We start from the raw sequence: 20,210 nt of genomic DNA, 5'->3' as shown, positions 1-20,210 counted from the left end.
GTATGGATTCTTAGCTGCTGAGCCCTCCCTCTAACCCCCTGTATTGTGGTCTGATTAAAAATCTCAGACTTGTGGTTGAAGAGATGGCTCAGCAGTTAAGAGCACTGGCTGCTCTTCCAGAGGACATGGGTTCCATTCCCGGCACCCACAGGACAGCTCACAACTGTCTATAACTCCAGTTACAGAGGCCCCAAAAACAATGGCAAAACACTAATGCACACAGAGTAGAAACATATAAATTACAAAAAAAAATACATAATTGAGAATAATCTCCTTAAAGTCAGTTGATCATATATGTTAGTCACAACTACAGAATACCTTCACATGAACATCTACACTCAAATTTGTCCCAAGTTAACACATACTTAACTGTCACAACATTCAGACTTATAAAAAAAATTCAAGATGATAGTATTTAGCCTATTCTTTTATGTTGAATTTGTGAGATTATCATCTGTAATTTTTCCACAGGTAAAATTCATGTGTTATTTTCATGTATGCTACAATCAACAATATGTTGGAAATGTTTTGGAAAAAAAAATCTCATCACAGAGATACCAAAAAATTTGGTCTGACATATGTATCAGTACATTAATGTGTCTTATTTCTGTGTTGTTTTCCTAATTTCAGAGTGTTTAGAAAAAGTAGTACCTTGATATACATGTTTTAGAATGTAACTTTTTTATTATACACTTACTAAATTACAGGATCATTAGGTTGGAAGTAATCCTGTTTTGTATATAGTCCAAACTTTTCATTTTCCAGGGACGAGAAAATGAAGTTTGTAGAAATGTGCTAAGGAGTGGCAATGAGTTTGAACTAAATGTTACACTCTCAGTTGGTATCAATCTTTTAGGCTGTCCTTACTGTACATTCTGGCTCCTTTCCCTCCCCAGGATCTTGCTTTGTATGTAGCCCAAGCTGCCCTACTGGTATAACGCAGACTGGCCCCAAGCTGATTCTCTTCTTGCCTTGACTCCCAAGTGCTGGCATTACAGGCATGTGCCACCACACCCAGCTCCTCACCTATCTAATTGTTAAATAAATTAGTGAGTTACTTTCTCCACATCATAGAAATAGCTAGCAGGGCTATTGTGTTCCCCCCCACACACACTTCTGCCTGTTTTTTTCCTCTTTTAAAACACATCCTAATCTAAAGGTTTTTTTTCAATATTTCAAACAATGCTTAATGAATATTCTGTGTCTCTGAAAAAAATGTGTGGTTATCCAAAATGTATACCACCTGTAAAGGGAACTGTTGATAATGGGTTGATGTACATTTTTAACTTTGACTGGTTGCAGCCAAATTATACTTTAAGGGCAAATGACTTTTATTCCTGCAATTTAGTCTCTGAGTGGAAGTGATTTCTCATCTTTACCCACCATTAGCATTGTCAGATTTTAAATTTTCTGTCCATTTAGATGAGAAATTATGTATTAGTTTCCTTTCTTTAAAAAAAAAGATTAAAATTTTATATGTTGGCATAGCCAAGAGTCAGAACAGTTTCATGTGCTGTCCTTTTTACAAGTCAGCCTTCTCCCAAACTTAACCCATGGCAACTAATGATTTCCCTACCTATAATTTCTCTTTTTAAGATATCATTTCATTTTAATCATAACAGTCTCTAGCTTTTTTTTGCCATTCATTTGAAGTTTTTACAGTTTATTAAATCCTCTTGTGAAAGATCCATGTAACCACTGTACCCATGGTGTAGCACAAAGCCATGAGGAGTCTTCGGTCTTTGGGAGGGGTAGTTTAAGATGTTGAGTGTTGTTAGAAAACCTAGCTAAGTCTGAACTGGAGATCCCCCTCAGACCTTTTGTCAATGCCAGCCTTGGTTTTCAGTTCACTAACTACCTCCATTCTGTTCTTGCCTCCTTTGACTGTTTTATTGGGGTGGTGGTCAGTGTCTTCCTTCTCCTCCTCCTCCTCCTTCTGTTTTCTTATTTTGTGTTTTGAGACAGGGTTTCTCTGTGTAACAGCTCTGGCTGTCCTGGAACTCTCTTTGAGGAGCAGGCTGGCCTCTGCCTCCGGAGTGCTGGGATCAGAGGTGTGCTCCACCACTGCCCAGGGATCTTTTTCTTCTTATACAGGCCATGTCTTGAAGTCTGTGTAAAGGTGTGGACTACTCCATGCATTTGCACACCATCTTTGTGTAAGTGCCAGGCCAATCTTTATCTTGCCAGTATTAGTGTCTGTGTGCTCTAGCAAGCATTGCCTCTGCTTTTCTTTATTTAGCCTGATAGATCTGAAATCCATCCATGCTGAGCATGTCCTGTTCCTTCCAGTTTATTGCTGAACATGGTATTCTCTTGTAGGAATGTACCACAATTTGTTCAGCCATTCACCAGCTGAAGGACATTTTTTTTCAGACTTCTTGTGATTATAATGTCATAATGGGCTAGAGAGATGGTTCAGTGGTTAAGAGCACTGGTTGTTCTTCCAGAGGACCCAGGTTCAATTTCCAACACCCACATGGCAGCTCACAACTGTCTGTGATTCTAGTTTCGGAGGATCTGATGCCTTCCTCTGGATTCTGCAGGCACTGTATGCACATGTTGCACAGATATACATACAGGCAAAACACCCAGACACATAAGTTATTTTTTTAAAAGTTGGCATAACTCTGTGTGGATAGGTTTTTTTGTTTTCCTTTCTCTGGGGTGGGTACTTACAAGTGGGAACCCTGGGTCACATGAGCAAACGTGAGCATAACTGTGTTTAAAATGAAACAAAACAACAGCAAAATCAGAACAGCTTTCAGTAGGCAGAATAATGGCCCTTGAAGATATTCTAATGGTTAGATCTTCTGAATATATTTGGTTACATGTCAGTTTAATTTGTTAATCAGCTGTCATTAGCATATGGAGGTTATTCAGGTGGGCCTAATTATCATGAGTCTTTAAAAGGAGAAAGAGGAAGGATGGAGTCAGAAAAAAAGATGAAACAGTAGAGACAGCTTCTAGATGAAAAAACTGGTGTGTTTCAAGATGGAAGAAAGGAAACCCTGAGCAGAGGAATGTGCTTGGTTTCCAGAAGGTAGAAAATGGATTAGCCTTTGGCACCTGCAGAAAAAAAGCAGCTCTAATAACACCTTAATTTTAGCCCAGGAGACCTGTGTCAGGCTTCTAACTTAGAGAATTAAAAATTCGTAAGGATGTGTTGCTTTAAAGGCCTTTGTGTTTGTGGTACTTTGTTGCAGCAGCCTGGGAACCTTTTGTACTTGTGAAAGTCTCTTCAGAGTAGCTGGACCACTTTGCTTTCCTGCCAGCCATGTGTGAGAGTTCCTGCAGTTTTATATCCTTACCAGCACTTGGTATAATCAGTCTTTTCCATTCTAGCCATTCCAATAGGCATATAATAGTATGTCATTGTATTTTTAAAATTGCAGTTCCCTTGTAACTAATGGTTATAACTAATTATTTCATGTGCTTATTTGTATTCTTTGTGAAGTAACTAAATTCTTTGCCCATTTTATATACTTATTTATTTTTAAATTTATGTATTTTTAGACATTGTCTTACTCTGTTGTCCAGATTGTTCCTGAAGTTGTGATCTTCCTATCTTAGCCTCTCCAGTAGCTGGGACCATTGCATGCACCAGCTTGCCAGACTTAGATTTTCTCATTGTTGAGTCTTGAGAGAATCAGACAGAAGGCCTCGCCTGTGCTGGGCATGTGCCTTACTGCCGAGCCACATCCCCAGCCCGAGTTTCCATAGTTCTTTATAGTCACATAAGTAATTTGCGAAGGTTTTCTCCTGACCTGTTAACCTTTTCGTCTTAATAACTGTCTTTTCAAGTGTTGACATTGTAGCTTTGATGAAGCCCAAATGAGCAGTTGTTTATTTTGTGGAGCTGAGCTGTGCTGTTGGTATAGCTGAGGAAGTCCGCCTTACCCAGACTCACTGAGATTCTTCTTTACTTTTCCCACAAGTTACATATTTTTATATTTCACACTTAGATTTGTGTTCCAGGGCATTAATTTTTAATATGAAGTGAAAGATACAAGTCATCCCATTTCTTTGTCTTGTTACAAGTTCATGACATTTGAAAGACTTCTTATTGAAATGCTCCATGTTTTTGTCAAAAACAATACAACACTGATACGTTCTATTGATCTATTTGTCTGTCTTTTTACTAATAATACCTTGTCTTGATTATTTAATAAACACGTCTTAGCAAAGGTAATGTGGATACTCCAAGTATCCTTTTTCAGATTCGCTGTGATTATTTTACTTTCATTTCTTTCCCATGTAACGCCTAGGACCAGGTTATTGATAGCCACAAAAACATCATGTTGATATTTTGATAGGGTTTGGTTTACCTGTGATCTTAATGATACTGTCTTGTTATTTTTTAATTTATATTTAATTTTGTGATGCTACCGATTGAAACTGGGGTCTTGAGCATCTGGGCAAGTGCTCTACCACTAAACTGTATCCCTTTGTCTAGTAATTTATGAACCTGTGTCTAGTATTTATAATAGAGCGTCTAAACTGTATCCCGAGCCTCTGTCTAGTATTTATAATACAGCGTTTTTCCTCATTTACTGTGGTATTTGATTTTGTTCATGAGAGTTTTACGGTTTTCAACATATAGATCCTGCAGATTATTAGGTCTGTACCTAAGTAGTTCAGTCTTTTTGTTCTATTGTAGATGGCAAGTTGGGAGTTAAAACTAGTTTCTAATTTATGATTAATATATGGAAATCCAACTAATTTGTAGAGGTTGACTTTATATTTTGTTTTTGTACATGTTTTGATACACGGTCTCTTTATGTAGTCCAGGGTGGTTTTGAACTCAAAAAACCTGCCTCAGCTTCTTAAATACTGGGGATTATAGGCATGCATCATTGTACCACCACCTGACCTTGAAATGCTGAGTTCAAATGGTCCTCCTGCCTCAGTCTCCCAGGTAGCTGGGACTATAAGTATTTGGTGCCATGCTCTGCATTCCAACTTAATAAAGTTTTTTTTTAAAGATTTATTTATTTTATTTTATATGTATGAGTGTTTGGCTTGAATGTATGTCTTTGTACCAAGTGCATGCCTTGTAAGGTCAGAAAGAACAGCAGATCCCCTGTAACTGGAGTTATGGACAGTGAGTCACACATGTAGGTGCTGGTAATTGAACCTGCTTCCTCTGCAAAAGCAGCAAATGCTATTAACTGCTGAGCCATCTCTAGCCCCTGAATTTTTTTTTCTAGACTCACTATTCTTCTAGGGTAGGGGTTGATATGTTGGGATTTTCTTATTAGACAATTGTAGCATAAAGAATTTTTTTTTTCATTTTAGTCTGAATGCTTCTTATTTTCTTTACATTCTGTTTTTCTTTTCGTTTCTTTCTACTTTTTTAAGCCTTCACTGGCTAGGATTCCCAGTGGTTTGGGATAGGATAGATAAAAGAGGATATCCTTGTCTTGTTTATTGTTTATTCACCTTTAAAATATAGGCCATTTTATGGATTCTTTGAACTAAGTGCAAAACGTTTTCTTGTGTTCCCAGGTTATTGAAGTTACTTGTTTTGTCATGAATGGATGTTGAATTTTGTCATAACTTTTTTGCACCTATTGAGATGATCATAATTTTTTTCCCCTCTTAGTCTGTTAGCATGATTCATACTAGTTTTTCAGTGTTGAATTCGACTTGTATGCTTCTAGGATTATTTTAAACAAAAATCATTCTGGGTTTCTTTTTTAAACTAAAGCATATTAACAAATCTTAAACTGAGGGAGGGCGGGGGGGGGGGGGGAGTGGAGGTGGGGGGAGCTGGTATAACTTAGTTTTTGTGCTGCCAAGAAAGAAAGGGAAAGAAAATTAAAGGTTTGGTAAATTAGGGTACTGTATAAAATTAGGAGAATTAAGATTCTTTTAGCAACTGTGTGTGTTTTGCATGTTAAAATTTCTTTGTGTATACATGTGTGCTTATGCTTGTATGCGTATATTTTAGAGATCAACCTTTGGTGTTGTGCAGTACCTGTCCACCTTGTTTGTTGAGACTGCATCTCTCAGTGGCCTGGGGCACAGTGATTAGCTAGGCTGACTGGCCACTGAACCCAAGGATCTTCTTACCTTCCGAGTCCTGGGATTACAAGTAAGAGAGCCACACAGCTAGGTTTCCTGTGGGTTCAGGGATGGACTAGTCCTCTTCTCATGCCTGCACAGCAAGTACTTTATCAACGAAGCCATCTCCTCAGTCCTGACGTAAAATTGCTTGACACCAAATGGAGTTGCAGACTGAAGGACTCTTCCTTAAAATTACTACATGAACAAAGACAATTGTATGTGTGTCACTGTGTAATCAAGCATTCTTCACACTCGGTTTATTTAGACGTGTTAAAATGGCTTTAGAAAGTGAGCTATGGGGCTTTGGTTGGTGGTTTTTGTTTTTTACACAGATGTTGATAGAAGCTCAATTCCTAATAAAATCCCTATCTCTTAATGGGAAAAAATTAAACTGGTACACTCATTCCATACAATACTATTCAGCAGTGAGAAGAATCAGATCAGTACATGGCATAACCTGGATGAACTTCCAGATACTACTTAGTGGGGGATCTCAAGAAGTTTCTTGTGGTTCCGCTTACATAACGTACCTGAAATGTCAGAATTCAGAGTGGATGCAGGGGCTACAGGAGTGGTAGGGAATAGATGTGATCCTCAAAGGGCTATGCCAAGGGTCTTTATGAAGACGGGGATCTTAACCAACACGATGATGAGCATTGGATGTGATGCTGCACTATAGTTGAAAAAATAAAGAGTAGGAGCTCTGTATAGTTTCTTACACGTGCTTATGAATTTCAAAGTAAAAGTTTTCATTTAGGGAAAAAAAATCCCAGCGTAAACAGAAGAAAGTCTAACAATTTATATCTTAGATCTGGAATCTAGAGAAATGCCTTGGAAGAAATTGTGTTGCCTATAAAGGATGAGGCCATTTAAGTAAGAATTTAAGGTAGATAAATAAGTTCAGTTTGCACACCTGAGAATTTCCATAGGTACCAAAGAACCTCTGTTATAGGTATTAGTTCTCTTGTTAGAGGGCAAAGGTAGTTGCCCAAATGAACATGACTGTTAAAGTAAAACTTTATGGTTCATGCATCACTTAATGACAGGGATATGTTCTGAGAAATGCAGTAGAAATGAGGTACTCTCTCCCAGATTACATCACAGTCAGAACCAGTACATACCTAGTCCCATGTGCAAGTTGCCTCTCTGTTTCTTCATTAACATTACTTAGACCTGAGACTGAGAAATGGTAGAGTTCACCTACACAAAAAGGTGTTGGTGATTGAAAACAGCCAGTGCTTGGCTTGATTTCCCTGCCCTTCCCATAGGTCAGTAAATTATTCAGAAGAGGAGGCAGGACAGAACAAAATTATAATTATGCTCCCATGTACTGTGAAGGAAAGGAACTGAGTTTTATATGAATACAGAGTAGATGGACTTGATCTGGATGGTTTGAGGAAAAGCTTCTGTTGAAGTCAGATGTGATGGCTCATGCCGGTAATTCCAGCACTTGGGAGGTTGAGGTAGGAGAATTGCCTTTGAGGCCACTAGTGATTTCTGGGACGGCCTGAGCTATAGAGTGAACCTTGTTTCAAAAAGCCAGACACCCTCACACTCAGGAAGCAGTTTACTAGAGGGAAGATTAGAAGCATAGGGGGACCAAATGCTCATTTGAAGAACTAAAAAAAGACTGGTGTAGCTGCAGTGCAGAGAAATAAAATTTGAAAAGTATTGGTCTGGAAATCTTGATTCTCTCTATTGGTGAGAAGTGTAGAGCTGTCCATTTAAGACAGTGAATTTTACATGTATGATGAATATATAGCTTAAGTACAAGTAGACTCTAAAATAATGATTAAAAGTGCAATATAAATAGTAAAAACATTACAATAATATAATTTGTTATATGTGTGTATGTCTAGTATATACACATATATACGTATATGTATATGTATATGTATATGTATATGTATATAAATGGATGACAGGTTCTCACAATATTGCCCAGGCTAGCCTCAAACTCTATATCCTCCTACTTCAGCCTCATGACTGCTGGGATTCAAGGGATGTATGTGGAGCTGGTGAATTTATTTTGAAAAAAGACAATTTAATTTGGAGTTTTTATTTATCGTGAAAGCTTAAGGGCTTTAAAGAAACAAACAAAGCCATTACTTCTGTATACTAAAATGCCTGAGATGTCACATCCACTTGTGGGTTGGCCAGAGTGAATTGCTTGCTTGCTAGTGAGTCCATTAAAAAGTGAAGTGAAATATAAAGTTCCAGATGGTTTGATTTTGAGCTTAATACCTTTACGAAATGAGGGTGAATGGAAAAACCTGCATCCTCATTAAATATATTTTCAGTTGTGAAGCTTTTCATCTGTCAAACTAGAGAAGATAGTTTAATTATGAAGATTAATATTTCAGCAATGTAATAATTGAGCTGTTTAATTTAACAAAATTTTAAAATTTGAGTTTATCAAACATTTAACATGAATTCAAGCATTTGCCTTTTGTGTTTTTTTTTTAAGTTTACGATTCCTTTCAGTTAATAATTCTTTGAAAGACCCTAAACATAAAGGCTTTGAGGCCTCTTAGATTGTCTTTTGATCTCTTAAGACAGTGGAAGATTACTTTCTGTAAATATTTTAAGCTTCATGGGCCATTTGTCCCTGTTGTAGGTATTCACTTCTGCTGTTCAGAGTCCAAAGGTAGTTATTCAAACAGCCATGACTATGTTCCAGTAAAACTTTATGGTTTGTGCATCACTTACTGACAGGTATATATTCTGAGAAATGTGGTGTATCATTAATTTTTTTATGGTATGAACATCACAGAATGTGCTTACACACATTAGATGGCGTAGGTCAGTCACTCGATGACACCTTGATCCAGTCTGTGCTGCCATCTCAGCACAGCACACTGCTTCCCAGTAACCTGAGTAGATTCTGCATGATGGGTAAAGTGCAGTGTGAATAATAGAAACTGTCCAGCAGTATAATTGGTTGTCGTTGTCAAGTATACATGGTTCACATAATTGTACTTACTCTACTTTTATATGTAGTAGGTTTTGTTTACACCAACATCAGCACGAATGTGATCCATTATAATCTTTTGGATCAGTGTCTCAATGTAGTTTGTCTTGACTAGAAAGTCTTTATGCAGAGTATTACTGTACCTTGTAAAAACAAGGGCGTGGTTGATTTGTCCTTTGAACTTTGCCTGCACACATCTCCTTTAAGGCAAACCCTCTCCGACCCCCCTCCCAAAAAAAAAAATCAGTGGGGGAATACAGACAACTTTTCGGAGTTGATTCTCTCTGCCATGTTGGCCTCAAAGAGTGAACTCCATTTGTTAGGCCTGGTCATTTTACCAGTTTGATCTTGGGAATTTAAAAAGTTTTGTTGTTGTTTTTTAAATTGTGTGTAGATGTGTGTACCCACATGTGTGCAGTGCCAGTCAGCTGGAACTGTGGCAGAAGAGAGTGTTGGATCTCCTGCAGCAGGAGTTCCAGGCATTGTGAGCTGCCTGGCATGGGTGCTGGGAACTGAATGTGGGTCTTCTGCAGGGGCAGGAAGTGTTCCTAACCTCTGAAACACTTCTGCAGCCCACCTCTGCTGTGGAGGGATTTTTGATATTACAGTTTAAGTACTATGCCTAGCCCAAGGTCATAAAAAAATTCTCCTGTATTTCCTTATCAAGATTCATGGTTTTATGTTTTAGATTTAGGCTTATAATCCATTTTTCGGTGAAATTTTGTTGTAAAGTATGAGATTCTATATCCATTTGTTGAAAAGATTTTTTTCTTCTCCATTTATTTCCTCTTGTCTCTTCTAGAAACCATTGTATAATCTGTGAGCGTGTCTGTGAGCTCTCGCTTTCCACTGCCGTGGGAGCGTGTCTGTGAGCTCTCGCTTTCCACTGTCCTGGCTACTGGAGCTACTTACAATAGGTATTCTGAGTTTTCCAGCTTTACTCTGTATAAAAATTGTTATGGCTGATTTAGTCTATTTATTTTGAAATAAGTTTGTTGACTTCCATAGGTATTTTGTGTACATCTTGATAGGAATTACACAAAACCTGAATATTTAAGGTTCAATCTTCAAACGGCTGTAGAAAGAAGGTGGCTATGGATGTGGCTCAGTGCCTAGCATTCATAAGGGCCCACTATCACCAAATATGAATGAATGAATAAATAAATAAATAAAATTCCCTTGGTTTACTGTTGATTCCACAGGAACTGTCTATACCCCTGCAATTAGCAAATTTTTTAAAAAAGATTTATTTATTTTTGTTTTGTGTGCATTGGTGTTTTGCCTGCATATATGTCTGTGCAAGGGTGCCAGATCCCTTGGGACTGGAGTTACAGACAGTTGTGAGCTGCCACGTGGGTGCTGGGAATTGAACCTTGGATCCTCTGGAAGAGCAGCCAGTGCTCTTAACTGCTGAACCATCTCTCTAGCCCCCTAGCAGATGTTTTTAATATGTTACACTATAACAGTATTCAGTGACTTTATATATTCTTTCTTTATAACAAATTTGTGGACTTTTACTTTTTTTTGGTTTTTGTTTTCCAAGACAGGTTTCTCTATATAACAGCCCTGGCTGTCCTGGATCTCACTCTGTGGACCAGGCTGGCCTCAGACTCACAGAGATCCACTTGCCTCTGCCTCCTGAGTGCTGGGATTAAAGGCGTGCGCCACCACTGCCTTGAAAAAATATTTTTGAAAATGATTCACTTAATAGAAATTAATAAATGCTTAACAGTTAGCCGAAGGGAAGTTAGTAGGTTTTTGGAGATTTAATAAAAATAATCATCTTTTTGAAAAAAGTTATTTTTAATTTTTTTGTGTCTGTGGTGTTTTGCCTGCATGTATGTCTGTGCACCTGTGTCCTGGAGGTCTGAGGAGGGTACTGAATCCCCTGGAACTATAGTGACAGATGGTTGTAAGCCACCCTGTGGGTGCTGGGAATTAAACCTAGGTCCTCTGAAAGATCAGTCAGTGCTTTTAACCACTGATTCATCTCTAGCCCCCCCCCAAAATAATCGTCTTTTTTTTTACTTTATTCTTTTATATTATTTTACAGTATTATAAATATATACTGTGACTAAATCACATTGCCTTTTGCTTTTCCCTAACTCCTAATTCAAGTGGTATTCTTTGATCTGTTCCTTAAATATTACCAACTACATTTCCAAGTTTTTATCATTATTCTCTCTGTGGCAAATGAAGAAATTGAGACTCAAATTATTTTTATCCAAAATCATTGTAAATGATATCAAAGATAGGAATTCATTTTAACTTTAAGCCCTGGTTTTTCTTTGTTTATAGTGTAGCCTGCTTAAGACTTACTTCTTTTTGGTAAGATTAAAATAGTTTTGAAGAAAGCCATCTTCAACTTTAGTATTTAAAATATACTTGAATTAGATGAAGAATCTTGAGCAGATTACTAATTAAGCTCTACTTGGGTAGATACAATGACCTTTTATCTGAGTGTCTTAGTGCTTAATGTGGCTATGACGTAATGTGAATTGTGTTTGGTCTTTGTCCTCTGTCCTGAAGCAGAGCTTTCCAATCCCTTGGAATTTCCTTGGTGATAAGAGTGTCTTTTGTTGCAATGAGGCACTTCTTGCCTGGGCCCCTAAATAGCTTCAGGTTGGAACCGGTTGCCAAAAAGATCAAGGCATGATTAGAAGTTACCTCTGTACCTCTGAGGAGCTAAGTTGCAGTGAAGTCACAGTGGACAGTGATTAAATCAGTCATGCTGTGAAAAGAAAGCTTACATTAAAAAACTCTGATGATAGCGTTCTGGTTTGGTGTGTGTATCAAAGTCACGAGAGTGGTGCACCTGAAGACGACACAGGAACCAAACCTTTACCTCCAGGCTTTGCCCTGGGCATCTCTCCCATTTGGATACTCTGGAGTTGTATTCTTTTATGTAAACCAGAAATTGTATGCCAAGTGCCTTCTTAAGTTCCTGAGCCATTCTAACAAATGCTCGAATACAGGGAAGGGATCATGGGAAGCCATGGATAATAAATAGCTTCATGGTCACAAGTACAAGAGGCCCAGGACTTAAGTCTGAAGTGGAGGCAGTCTTGAGATTTGCAGCATACCCGGGCAGATGGAGGTAGATGAGAATGACAGGATTCTCTGTTGCTGTCTGAAGAATTGGTCTCCAGGAATCTTCTCCGGGTCTGAGAAGGAGACCTATACATTTGATGTTGAGTGTCGGTGGGGCTGGAGAGATGGCTCAGTAGTGAAGAGTACTTTCTGCTCTTGCAAAGTAGCTGGGTTCAGTTCTCAGGACTCATGTGGTGGCTCATAACTATCTGTAACTTACAGGGAACCCAAGCCTCCTGACCTCCATGGGCACCAGGCACACATGTAGTCCACATACATGCATGCAGGAAAATCATCCATACACATAAAATCTAAAAAAAAAAAAAAGAAGTATATTGTGAAAATCGGTTCAGAATGAAACACACTATATACTTAGTCCTACTTTTACCATTTGCTTAAATGTTAACTTTGATTGTGAACTCAATATCAAAGTCTTTTTTGGTTTTCGAGACAGAATTTCTCTGTGTAACAGCCCTAGCTGTCCTGGAACTCGCTTTGTAGACCAGGCTGGCCTCGATCTCACAGAGATCTGCTTACCTCTGCCTCCTGAATGCTGGGATTGAAGGCATGCGCCACCATTCCCTGGCCATATTCTCTCCACTCCCTCCAATCAATCATTTCCCTTAACCCATGTTTACATAACGTTTTAGGTCTCTAAAACTGCATTATAAGATATTTCAACTTCTAACACTGAGTGATTTATTGACCTTTGAAATGTTTTCCTCTAGGAAGCTATAAATCACTCAGTGATTGATTGGAGGGAGTGGAGAGAATCTGTAGTGAATACATTCAGGGCAAAGCAATAGCCATGTGAGTTTAATAACTAGAATTCTCTGACTATTTGTCGTCATATTTTTAAAAATCCATTATTGTTGTATATTGTGTGTATGGTGGGTGTGTACTGTGGCATGCCTGTGGAAGTCAAAGGACCCCTCAAAGTTACCGGTTCTCTCCTTGCACCAAACTTCGAGGATCAAATTCAAGTCATCAGGCTTGCATAGCAAGTGCTTGTACCTGTTGAGCTGTTTCCCTGTCCTTTGTTATTGAGAGTTACTAATATGGTAAGAGAATGCATCATGAGGTTTGTAGACAAATGGATGGATCTAGAAAAAATCATCTGAGTGAGGTAACCCAGACTCAGAAAGACAAACATGGTATGTACTCACTCATAGCAGGATACTAGACATGAAACAAGGATGACTTGTCTGCTACTCACATCACCAGGGAGGCTATCTGGAAAACAGGACCCCAAGAAAGACACAGGGATCGCCCAATGACAGAGAAATGGAATGAGATCTACATGAACAGCCTGGACATGAGTGGGGGTAGTGAAAGGCGAGGGTCGAGGGAAAGAGAGCTTGGGGGAGCGGGAGATCCCAGCTGGATCAACAACAGAGAGGGAGAACAAGGAATAGGAGACCATGGTAAATGAAGCCCACATGAGAATAGGAAGAAGCAAAGTGCTAGAGAGGCCCACAGAAATCCACAAAGATACCCCCACAACAGACTGCTGGCAATGGTCGAGAGACAGCCCGAACTGACCTACTCTGGTGATGGGATGGCCAAACACCCTAATTGTTGTGCTAGAAACCTCATCCAACTACTGAGGGATCTGGATGCAGAGATCCATGACTAGGCCCTGGGTGGAGCTCTGGGAGTCCAATTAGCGAGAATGAGGAGGGTTTCTAAGAGCGAGAATTGTTGAGACCAAGGTTGGATAAAGCACAGGGACAAATAGCCAAATGAATGGAAACACATGAACTATGAACCAATGGCTGAGGGGTCCCCACTGGATCAGGCCCTCCGAATGGGTGAGACAGTTGATTGGCTTGATCTGTTTGGGAGGCATCCAGGCAGTGGGACCGGGTCCTGTGCTCATTGCATGAGTTGGCTGTTTGAAACCTGGGGCCTATGCAGGATTGTTTGGCTCGGCCTGGGAGGAGGGGACTAGACCTACCTGGACTGAGTCTACCAGGTTGACCTCAGTCTGTGGGGAAGGCTTTGCCCTGGAGGAGATGGGAATTGGGGGGGGGGGGGGTTGGGGGGGAAGGTGAGGGGGACGGGAGGGGGGAGAGCAAGGGAATCCGTGGCTGATATGTAGAACTGAATTGTATTGCAAAATAAAAATTAAAAAAAAAAAAAAAAAAAAGAGAATGCAGTCAGAAGTTACGGACCTGACCTTTTCTTCCAGTTCAGGGAGTCAAACCCAAAGCCTCACACGTAGTAGGAAATTGCTCTATCAGCAAGCCACATCCCCAGCCTGATACATTTTAAAGTGTTGGTGGCCCCCCTTGAAACTTAAAATCTCTATCCTTGTTTTTGAAAGTAATACTAGTTTTGAAATTATAAAGGCAACAGAGATTCAATTCCAAGAACCCAGTGACTTACAACTGTCCGTAACTCTAGTTCCAAGGGGTTCGATGTCCTTTTTAGGCATCAGGCATACACAGACACACAGACACACACACACACACACATACACACACACACACACACACACACACACACACACACAGACTTACAACTGTCTGTAACTCTAGTTCCAAGGGATTCATTGTCCTACACAGACTTACAACTGTCTGTAACTCTAGTTCCAAGGGGTTCGATGTCCTTTTTAGGCACCAGGCATACACAGACACACACAGACACACACACACACACACACACACACATATTCAGGCAAAACATTCATTCATATAAAAATAAATCTTCTAAAAAAGTTATGTATGTTCTCCCAGTTTTTGTTAATAACTTCATAAGCTATTTTGGTGTATTTGCAAGAGTGGATGGTACACAAATGCTATTTTGAAACTTGCTTTTTTCATACACCTTTGTATCTTATCACTTCATATAGAGCTTCATGCTAAAATACCCAAATTAAACAAAAGTAAAGATCTGGAGGTGTAGCTCAGGAGTAGTCAGCCCAGGGAGGGAGGCAGAAAGAAAATTAATATGTAGTCTTATATAGTATACCAAAATTATAACTATCTCAGTATGTATTAAATATAAAAATATTAAAGATAGTTTAAATCTTTTAAAATAACAAGTCTTTGAAATCCAGTTTGTATTTTATACTGATAGTGCATCTCAATTAGATTAATAATTTTTCATCAGTAGCACTCATGAACTATATGACAATATTTTGGTTAGCAGAAGACCATATAGGAGATAATGGTCCTGTAACATTAATATTGGAGCTGAAGAATTGATGTCATCTAGTGATACTAAACACAGTACAACTTACTATGTGTTTGTGGTGATGCTGGTATAGACAGACATACTACAGTCCCAGCCATAGAAAAGCATATAGCAATGTAGTCACATAAATGAGGAAATGATTGCTAAACTATACTATACTTTAATAATTTTAGTGTGCATTCCTTTATTTACAAAAACACATTTACAGTAAAACAGTGTGCGGTCTTTTAACAACAGCATCAGCATGATCCACATTGAATTGGCCTAAAATGAGTTGTGTGTCTGCTCTCTGGTGTTTACATTGCAATAATCTGCCTAATGATTTACTTATTAGAACCTATTTCCCTCATTAAGTGAGGCACGACTGTGGTTGACTTGCATTTAAATTTTACTAAATTCACAGTTTTAAAAAGTAGAATAATATACCCGAATTGTTCCTGAATATTTAAAAGTTTTATAATATCAATTATTAAATTAATTAAAATTAAATTTAAAATTTTGTTCCACAGTTATTCTGGTCATATTTCAAGTGTTTAGTGTCTGCCTGTGACAAGTAGCTATAAAATTATAACTTAAAATTTGGTGGTATCCCATTTTATAGATTTTTCTATAATTTATAGTTGTTTTTATAATTTATTCAATTTCCTATTGGTGGATTATTGTCTCTTAAAGTTACAATGTTACAGTGGCTATTCTTATTAAGAAATATGTTATATAGGAATGATTTCTAAATGAATTAATAAATCAGTTATTTTACTTCTTGGTAGAAATTTCCCTTCAAAAAATATTAAGTAGCATCACCAATACATAGTCTATTTTGATATATAGTTCACAACACTGAACATTATTGGCAGTTATACCAACAATACAGAAACTATAGGAAAGTAAAACTTTTTACATATTTATGTCACCTTTTTAAAACTAATTTTTAAAAGATTTCTTATTTTTCTTTATGTGTATACTGTTTGTGTGAGTGTATGCCATGTGTATGTTGGTGCCCATGGAGGCCAGAAAAGGGCCTTGTATCCCCTAGAGTTGTAGTTGTAGGAATTGCCTGATAGGGGCGCTGGTAACCAAACTTGGATCCTATGGAAGAGCACGAAGCACTCTGAACTACAAAACCAGCCTTCTAGCCCCCCTTAATTTATTTTTTAAGTTAGCAGACAAAGAAATGGGTTTCATAATGACATTTTCATACATGCACTCCATACTTCCTTTGTTTGTATTCTTGTTTATCCCCTCCCCCACTGCCTTCTCCCATCTCCAGTGCCTCCTCTCTACTTACATCACTTTTTTACTCACATTGTTGGGAAAAAGGGTTATTCTCACTATAAATATTTCCATGGAACAAACAACAAAAAGCCAAAAGTCACTGGAAGCTGAAAATGTAGTTCAGTGTACCACAGTGTAGCTTGTTGACTATTCAAGCCAACTCTAGCTACCATGGGCAGATACTCCCTTTGTAAACCCCTGAAGGCTCAGGAAGCACATGAGTGGACAGGCATCTCCCCTGAGGACCTCCAGCTGCCAGGTTCCACCCACAGAACACTCTACTACCCTATCAACTAGACCCTGCCTCAACCCTATGAGTAAAAAAGCCTAAGCTCTGGACTTGAAATCCCACCAATCCCCACTCTGGAAAGCTTCACCCTGAAAGGTTCTGCCCCTCTCCCCAAGAAACTATATAAACCCTGCCTTATGTTAAATTCCTTTCTGTTTCTCACCTGAGTAGAGGAAGCCACCCTCCTGGTTTTTTCCCTCCCAATAAATGTGAAGTTTGTTTTGAGGTGTGACTTTGTGGTATTCCTTTGTTCCTGACTGCCAGGATACCTTTCCATCAAGCTGTAATACTTACAGAGCTCTTGTCTAGCATATGCCAGGGAGTTCTTGGAAGAGGCTGTGAAGTCATAGTGGAGCCAAAGAAGCAAAAAAAAATCTCTAGGATGTGATCTACTTTAGTACCAAGTCAGTCAAGGTCTCATAAAATGTATCCCCAGGTATCCTTTCTCAGAAAGCTTTTGGAGAACACTCAGAGGAGCATAGATGAAGGAAAAGATGTGAGGATTTGAAGAGTTAATAATGGCTCTGATTGCTGTACACCCACAGAAGAGATTTCTATTAGTATCCATGCAATGGATTGCAAAATCAAGCCCAGGAATAGAAGAAAATTGAATGCAAGTTCACAAAGAAGGAATGGTGAAACACCTCAAGCATAGCAACAGCCGAAAGTCTGTTGACTATAGCTCTGAAGGAACAAAGGAACTAGTTACGAGGATTTACCTACGATTGTAGCAGAAGTAGGGGGGCTACTGGAGAACTGTGGCCTGAATGGAGTGCAACCGTTGTTTGACCACAGGAGGAAGCTGGGGAAGTAAAGAACCCAACCATTCTTGGCTTGTTTCTGGTAGGTAATTCTTACTGGCAACGGTGTGCAATATTGGAGAACAAGAAAACATAAGATAATGGAGTCAGCCTTCTAGAACCTGGAGTAAATGGAAGAGAGTGAATCTGGGTAGGAAAAACAAAAACAAAACCAAACAAAAACCCCCTAAAATAACCATGAGAGTAAGCCTTTAAAAATACTACTGGGACAGGAAAGTTGTTGGCTCTTGGTTAAGAACACTGGCTGCTCTTCCAGAAGACCTGGGTTTGGTTGCCAGCACCTACTTAGTGGCTCACAGCTGTCTATAACTCTAGCCATTGGGTATCTGATAACCTCTTTGGGCTGCACACATGCCATTGCATGCATGTGGAGGTCAGAGGACAACTTGTGGGAGTTCTCTCCTTCCACCATGTGAGTTCTGGGGATGGAACTCCAGTTAGGTCGTCAGGCTGACAGTAAGTACTTTACCCCCAAGCCATCTAGATGGCCTGCAGGTAGGACATAGTAGTGACAAGGTAAATAGTACAGAAAATGTGCTTTAAAACTTGATTATAGGAGCTGAAAAAATGGCTCAGAGGTTACGAGAACTAGCTCCTTTTCCTAGAGGACCCAGGTCAAGCCTCAGCAACCACACAGTGGCTCATAAACGTGTAACTCCAGTTCCAGGGTATCTGATGCTGTCTTCTAGACTCCATGGGCCCTAGGTAGACACTCAATACATATACATAGTGCAGGCAAGAGTCATAAAAGTAAAGCCCTTTTTTTAAAAGACTTGATTAGAATGGGGGTGGTAGAAGTACATTGTATACATGTATGAAAATGTCATAATGAAACCATTATTTGATATAGTTCAGAATTACTAATATAAAAAGGAAATACTTGATCATTAAATCAACTATTAATAGGTCCTTCTGGGGCTTGAGCTATTCTCGCAGTATTGGTAATATTTTGACTAGGATAAGTACAAGAGTAGGCATGGATGCATAAATTTGCATGGTTTCAGACAGCTGCCTTGTATTAAGTCTTTAATAACAAATAGTTCATGGCCAGGTGTGGTAGTGCACACCTTTAATCTCAGCACTCAGGAGGCAGAAGCAGGTAGATCTCTACTCTACATAGCAAGTTTTGGTTTTTGGAGACAGGTTTTCTCTGTGTAACATCCCTTGATGTCCTGGAACTCGCTTTGTAGACCAGGCTGGCCTTGAACTCACAGAGATCCACCTGCCTCTGCCTCCCGAGTGCTGGGATTTAAAGGCGTGCACCACCATGCCTGGCTTACATGGCAAGTTTTAGGACAGCCAGAGTTACAAAGAGACTGTCTTGGAACAACAACAGCAACAAAGTTCATATTATTTTGTTTTTCCCTTTATTAAAAATTGGTTTGATTGCTTTTAACTTTTATCATTGTCATACATGGCATCCTGTTTGTGTTCTCTGTTTGTATAAAGTATATATAATCTTTGCTGGGAGCTGTGAGACCTGCGTATGCTAGTCATGCATGCTACTGTTGACTGTCCCCATAGCTCCACTTTAATTCTCTGCATAAACTGTTTATGTTTGCTGTAGTTTTTACTTTAGGCCAATGTGAATGCAAGTCAAAATAATGGACTGCCTTTTAAGAAGGAGTGTGGGGAATAGAGTTACTCATGAATACTTAACAGTCTCTTGGATGTTACTCTAATTCCTGTCACTTTAGAAACATCTGGATTTTGTTAATATTTTTAGACCTTAAGGCTTTTTGATCTGATATTTCTGTGTTCTTCTACCAGAATATATAGTTCTTGTCTTGGAAACAATGTCCTCGGGAGAGATATTAAAAATAACCATTTTTCCTTATTACTTTTACTCCTGTGGTACTGAGCATCACTCCTCATTACTTTAAAGGAAAATATATATATTCAGTGAAGAATGGTCATAACTTAACCTCATAGGCATGATTTTGATAAATGGTAGTCTGTCCTTAAAATGAATTTCAGGTTTAAGGGCCATCTTACCATTTGCTGGCAGTCCACGTGGATTTACTTATATTTGTAAAATTATGAATGAGGATATTCATAGTAAGACTATCTTCCTCCCAAATAAAAGTAGTTCTTTCAAGCCAAAGATACTCATTCAAAAGATTACTTATTGGTATGTAGCACAGTATATATAGTCTCCCTTATTCTTATGGAACATATATGCTAGTATCTCCAGTGATGCCTGCAGAAGTTGAGTGTAGGACCAAGCCCTGTAAATACTGAGTTTTTTTTCTTATATGTAAACATCCTTATAGTAAAGTTGAATTCATAAATTAGGGACAGTAGAAATTAACAATAATAGTAAAACAAAACAATTAGGACAATTAATTAGGTCCATAATAGAGGACATTGTTATCTTCTTTAATTAGGACAACATAAAATTCTACAAGTTTTGTGAATAGTCTTTCCTTCCTCTGGTTTTTACTACATTCTACTCTTGTTCATTGAAACTGGAAAGCAGTTTCAAAGAAGCTCCATAATGTAC

At 38.7% G+C, this 20,210-nt stretch overlaps 1 protein-coding gene across 6 annotated transcripts in view; it reads left to right on the top strand.

Annotated features, from left to right (window-relative positions):
• The window catches only part of Pals1 (protein associated with LIN7 1, MAGUK p55 family member), a 79,393-nt gene that overhangs the window by 1,808 nt on the left and 57,375 nt on the right, over positions 1 to 20,210 (top strand). The window contains exon 2 of one of the 6 annotated variants that reach the window (XM_052739495.1): positions 9,840 to 9,954. The exons of the other annotated variants lie outside the window; for them this stretch is intronic. The gene's annotated coding sequence lies outside the window, so the exon portion shown is untranslated. The remainder of the gene's footprint in view (positions 1 to 9,839; positions 9,955 to 20,210) is intronic. 6 annotated transcript variants of the gene reach the window in all.

This window comes from Peromyscus californicus, unplaced genomic scaffold, assembly GCF_007827085.1.
Source record: "Peromyscus californicus insignis strain IS unplaced genomic scaffold, ASM782708v3 Scaffold_15__1_contigs__length_86483966, whole genome shotgun sequence".
Taxonomy (NCBI): domain Eukaryota; kingdom Metazoa; phylum Chordata; class Mammalia; order Rodentia; family Cricetidae; genus Peromyscus; species Peromyscus californicus.
This window is presented reverse-complemented; position numbering and strand designations above follow the sequence as displayed.